The sequence below is a fragment of the Lygodium microphyllum genome, chromosome 10 (assembly GCF_053477565.2).
Source record: "Lygodium microphyllum isolate KBCC chromosome 10, Lygodium_microphyllum_v1.1.10, whole genome shotgun sequence".
NCBI lineage: Eukaryota > Viridiplantae > Streptophyta > Polypodiopsida > Schizaeales > Lygodiaceae > Lygodium > Lygodium microphyllum.
In genome coordinates, this window is record NC_141144.1 from 8,544,167 (window position 1) to 8,550,618 (window position 6,452).

Sequence of the window (6,452 nt, forward strand, 5' to 3'; positions counted from 1 at the left end):
GGCAAGACTTGTCGCTAAGGGTTTTAAACAAGAGCATGGAGTTGACTTTGATGAAGTCTTTTCTCCTGTGGTCAAGATGACCACCCTATGCTTGGTTTTGGCCTTAGTCGCGCAGCTTGACTTGGACTTGTACCAAATGGATGTCAAGACTGCATTCTTGCATGGGGATTTGCATGATGAGATATACATGGAGCAACCTAAGGGCTTTGTAGAACCTAGCACGGAGCACCTAGTGTGCAAGTTGAAGAAAAGTCTTTATGGCTTGAAGTAGGCACCTAGGGAGTGATATCATAAGTTTGATGCCTTTATGCAATCACAGGGCTATAGCAGGAGTGCTATGGATCCGTGTCTTTACACAAAGAAAGCCTGTGATGGCTCATTGCTTATTTTGGTACTTTATGTGGATGATATGCTAATAGCAGGGAAAGCTCATGATGAGCTAGATGCTCTTAAATCTCAGCTCGAGAAGAGCTTTGAGATGAAGGATTTGGGACATGCCTCTAACATTCTTGGTATATGCATTAAGCATGATAGGCATCAGGGACTACTCTACCTCTCACAGAGGGATTCATTCATAAAGTCGTTGAGTTTTTTCGCATGCAGGATGTAAAGCCTATTGGTTGTCCATTACCTTCTTATGTGAAGGTTTCACAAGCTAATTGTCTGCAGACGGATGAGCAGAGGACCGAGATGGCCAAGATCCCTTATGCATCAACCATGGGCACTTTGGTGTATGCCATGATAGCCACTTGTCCAAATATTGCTTTTGTAGTTGGTGTTGTAGCATGCTATATGGCTACACCTGACAAAAAGCATTGGGATGCCGTAAAGGGTATCATGAGATACCTAAAGGGCACAGCAGATATGTGTATTTACTATGGCAGCCAAGATACAGGAGTTGTGAGGTACACAGACTTTGATTATGCAGGACATGTAGATAGTAGGAAGTCTACTTCTAGCTATGTCTTTACTTATGCTGGAGGTGTTGTTTCTTGGATGTCTAGGGTTCAGAAGTGTACGGCTCTCTCTACCACTAAGGCCGAGTATGTTGCGGCCACTGAGGCTTGCAAGAACGCCATATGGTTGGGCCGTTTGGTTCATGACCTTGGGATTGATATTATACCTATGCTGCATTCGGATTCTATGAGTGCTATTCAGCTAGCCAAGAATCCGATCTTCCATGCGAAGACGAAACACATTAAGGTGAGGTATCACTTCATACATGGGGTCATGGAGGACAAGTCTGTTGACCTTGTCAAGATCTCCACTAATGAAAATCCTGCAGATTTGCTCACAAAAAGCCTCACTACTGAGCATTTTGCCTTCCTCACGAGATTGATTGGGCATTGGATGAGATGACATTTTTCCTCATCCTACTGTACATGTGTACATTTTATTGTCTTTCTTTTTATTTTCACATCTCACTAGGGCAGATTCACCTTTAAGTGGGAGGTTGTTGGGGGTAAAGGCGCCTCTGCCTAGCTGCCCGTGTATTACTACACTGATGATAGTACCCACCACTGAACATTGCAGGTGGCGGGCGCCCGTCACCATCAATTTATTCTTTATTCTTTTAGTGGTAGATTGAATAAAGGAAGGCTCGGTCACACATTGTGGCTATTGGAGTTCCCATTTGTGTCTCTCTCTCTTCTTACTCTTACTCTCCACCATAGCTCACTTCCATTTGTGTCTCTCTCTCTTCTTGCTCTCTGCCATAGCTCACTTCCAAGAAAGCTTCGATCCTTCTCACATTTCAGATTGGAGAGCACAATTTGGACTATTTAGTGAGCTTTGCAAGCTGCAACTCACAGACATTGAAATTGATTATTCTACCATTGAGAGGGAATGATTGGTGATGGTGGTTGCCATGAAGTAATTTTGTCATTATTTATTGGCAAAGCCTTTTAGTTTCTTCATGGACTAGCAACCTCTATTGTACCTTGGAAATAAGCAATGTGTTATTGAACGTATAGCATGATGGTTGCTACTTCTTGAATTTGACTTCTCAGTAGTTATATGCAAAGAGAATTAAAATTATATTGCTAGTTATTTGTCTCAGATACCAAACAATCGTGTGGCTAAGGAAGCATTGAACTTCTAGGTAATTCGCTAGTAGTGATAGATCACTAATGATTCTGAGTTTCAAAATGTTAGTTGCAATGCCATTGTTCGATATTGCATGCCCTAAGATGCATTCATGATTTACCTAAAATTGGCACTTTAAAGGGATTTGAAGAGAGATCGTACTACCTACATAGTTCAAGTATCATTCAAAGACTACTTAAAGCTTTTCTAAATATTCAGTCCTATTGGTATATATGTAGATGTCATCCACAAACTCTTCCAACCATTTGCATAGCATGTCTTTAAAGATCGTACAAATTGGCCATTGAAAAGTGGAAGGAGTGTTGGTCAGGTCAAAGGGCATTATTATATATGCAAATATACCCCATTTGATTGCAAAATTTGTCATTTTATGCATGTCATTCAAATGGACCTGCACCTAGTTGTAGCTCGCAAATAACAAAAGGTGACACCTAGTCTATGTGCTTAATTTCATAAATGAATCCATCATTCAGGACTTTGTTGATCTCTTCTTTGACAACATAAGCATGCTTAGGATTCATTACGTAAGGGTGTCATTTGGCTAGCACCGCATTTGGCACCATGGGGATATTGTGAGTAATGATACTAGGGTCTATTCCTTAGAGCTACTCGAGTGACCAAGCAAGCATGTCATTGAACTCTCATGAGAGACTCACAAGACTAGTTTTCTTGTCCTCGGTAACGTTGTGTCAGTGATAAAAACATGTCTAAATTTTTTGCCCTTTGTCATTAAATCAATTTATTTGACTTTGGCTAGACCTTTTATCAACTCATTCATTTGTCCTTCTCGCTTAGGCTCAAGTAACACCACTATCCAATATCCTTTTTTTAATTTAATGAAGTGTTTAGGGAGATCCTATGGTTTTTTATGTTTCTCAGCATTGATGTCTTTTATAATATTTTTCCTTTCTTCCTTTAATTTTTTGTATCAAGAACATCCCCCTTAACACATTGGGTCTTAAGTAGCGAAGGCAAATATGGGTCACCATCTAAGCTGACTTCTAATTCAAGGTTGAAATCACCTCCTTATAGATAGATGAGGTAGTAGTTCTGGTTTCACATTATGTTATTGAATCCACTTCGCTAAGTCACACTTTCTCATAATTCAACACTTCTAAATATTCTAGCCAATATTGATTTATTCAATCATGTGTCCATCAGTGTCATAGCCAATTGTTTCGACCCCTATGGTTGAGGCTACTTTCTCTAATTCACAATTGGTATACCTGCTTTCCATATCTTTTTTTGCATCAAAAAACCTCATCATCAATCATTGCTTCTTCCCTCAACTTGACATTCTTCTCGAGAAGGGCCCAATTGTAGAGCAGGTTCAAACCATGTACCTTAGTCCACTTCTATATTCGAGTTTCCAAGAGCTGTTTGAGTGGTTTCAGGTTTGCACCAAGGTTATCATGCATCCTAACTTTCAAAAATTCTAGGATCCTCATCCACTCCAACTTGTTTACAAGCACATGGTAGGTCATGCAAGGAGCTATTTTGGTACTTATTGCCATTATACAGATCTGATTGATAGCATGTGTTAGTCTAGGGTGGGGCTATTCATTCTTTTCTCTTTTGTTTTGTTCATTTTATCAACTACTCTCTTATATTCATCATCGTCAACACTGGACTTTGCAGGCACTATGTTTATCAAAAGACTTATCCTGCACTTTGTCTTTCCCCTTATCTTTGCATCTTTCATTGCGCAGTTCATGGCATTGTGGCCTAATATGGCCCTTTTTCCCACAATGGTGCCAAGTAACATCTACATTCCTACCACGAGATTTGCTACGTGACTTCCCACGAGACTTGGATTGAGATTTCTGAGAATCCCGTCCACGACCACTACCACTGCCACTGCCATGCTTTCCATATCCATCATTCCTGCCTCTAACTGTCATAGCATGCGACACATGAGAGGCATCCAAATTCTTACGGTTAACCTCTTCCTACAGAAAAGCACTCTCAACATCAGATAATTTCAAGGTAGCAGTAGAGGCACATAATGTAGTGCAGAATACATCCCATGACTCATTAAGAGTACCAAGCAAGAAAAGAGGAGTGACATCCTCTGCAAAAGTGATGTCCTGCGAAGTCAAGTGACGTCTTTTCTATAACATAACGATGCATACGTAAAGTAAACCCTTACTCAATGAATTAATATACGCACACATTAGCATGAAATACCCAAATCACAAATTCGATAACTAGATCAAGGGATGTTTACATACATAGAATTTCTTTTCAAATGTTCACACACAAGATAGAGAGGATGGGGTGAGAAAAGTTTGAATAAGAGGGGGTAAGTTTCTTTTGAGGATAGAGAGACTCAAGAAATAGAGAAGGCTCATGTATGCATGCATGTGCCCATGAATATAGGTACATTTATACACACGCATAGTAAAAACCCATAATATCATAATAATTCACGGAAACACATGGACACACACACACACACATGGGAACCCCTGCGAACAATGGGATCAAGCTCAATAGGTTCTACTGCCAAGACACTACCCTAAAACTTTACGCACATGATGTTTCATATCTTATATGGACTTCCAACTACACATCCATACTATAAGCATATCCCCCACACATACTCCTTACAAACCCAAAATATGATGGGATGAAATGCCATGTGCACAATGTGCCCACCTCTATATGTATGTCTATTGACAACCAATCATCACACATGCGTGCATGTCCTACATTCTTGAATGTCCATACTCATATGTCTATATGTCAAACGCCCTTTACTACCAAATCTCAACATACATACACCTATGTTGTAACCTCTTCTAAATTGTAGTCTCATACATATGCAAGTTAGAATACACTTGCACATGCACATACACATAAGATCCTAAACAAAATTTAAGATTATTATGGCTTATCCCATTTTACAAGTGACAATATATGATATTGCATCTACTAGGTGAGAGGGAGATCTCACTTGCATGTGACTCATACAGATACAATAAAGTAACTTGGTATTTGTGTGGTACATGTGTAATCCCAAAGGGATGAAACATTGAGGCTTTGTGACATGATGTTACTTGAACGAAGTGGAGTGTGTGTGTGTGTGTGTGTGTGTGTGTGGGGGGGGGGGGGGGGGTGTGGGGGGCTCTCTTTATTGCCACAAGGCCATGCTAATTTAATAACTAGTTGATGCACTAAGATTTTGAAAAAAACTAAATTAGGTTTTACAAAATGACTTCAATTCAATTATATTGCCATGGCCCTTATGTATACTTATCTCATCAATCCTTTGGAATGTGTTACCTTTAACATTGAAAAATCAATTGATCATTGTAACATTATAACTTGTAGTCTCTTGAGATTGGTGGGACTTTACACAACATTACACAAGAAGCACATTTGTTGCACATGAAGCATGACATTTGCTATACAAAGTGTGCATAGCCTCACAAGCTCGCAAACCATGCAATGCACAACAGCCCATCTAGTAAGTGAAGATTGCAAACAATGGCCATCATGTCATGCCATTAACAATGGCAATGCAATGTGCTCCTACACCTACCAGTCGGTGTCTCTCATTTGGTGCAATGCTAGTTATACTTGATAATCTCTTGCCCTTACACTTGGATTAAGTCTCCTAATCCTTTGATTTTTTGGTATGATCTCTTACCTTATGGTTGGATTAAAACTTAGAAATCTTTAATCTTTGGGTCTTGTCGTTCGATCTTTGATTCCCGATGATTGGCAAGCTTTTCCTATAAGCTTGTAACTTTTTTGTTAAATTCATGTGACCTTGGTGAGTAAATTTCTTTTCTCAATTTAACGCATATGTTTCTATAGTAGCTCAACTATATCTTTATGTCTAGATTGTGTTTTTCCATCCATTTTTATAGGTCACAATTTATTCTACAAACACACCCACTATGTGACCAACCTAACTGGAATACTCATAATGTACCCTCATCAACTTTACGGCCTACCAATGAATTAGCCCAAACACAAAAGTTGAGTACTAAGGTGGTTGCCATCTCGCAAGCTGCTCTCGAAAGCATGATAAGTTTGCCAAGTTGGAAGTGTCTTTCTGTGCAGAGTCAAACATGTTGACTTTCGCATTAGGTTTGCTTATCATATTATTGGTTGCTGCATTTCTTTTCATGGAATTGAAACACCATTCCATTGTACTTTCTTTAAAATAGTTTGGACAATGTACTTGGACTACTTGTATTAACTTTTCTTGAATAAGATTGTTACCTTTGGATTGATGTTGAGCATCCTGTGTGATCACTAAATTTCTATGCTAACTTGCCAAATTTTATGAATGTCCACATAATATGAATGTCCAAACCAATATGACACTCTTTCAA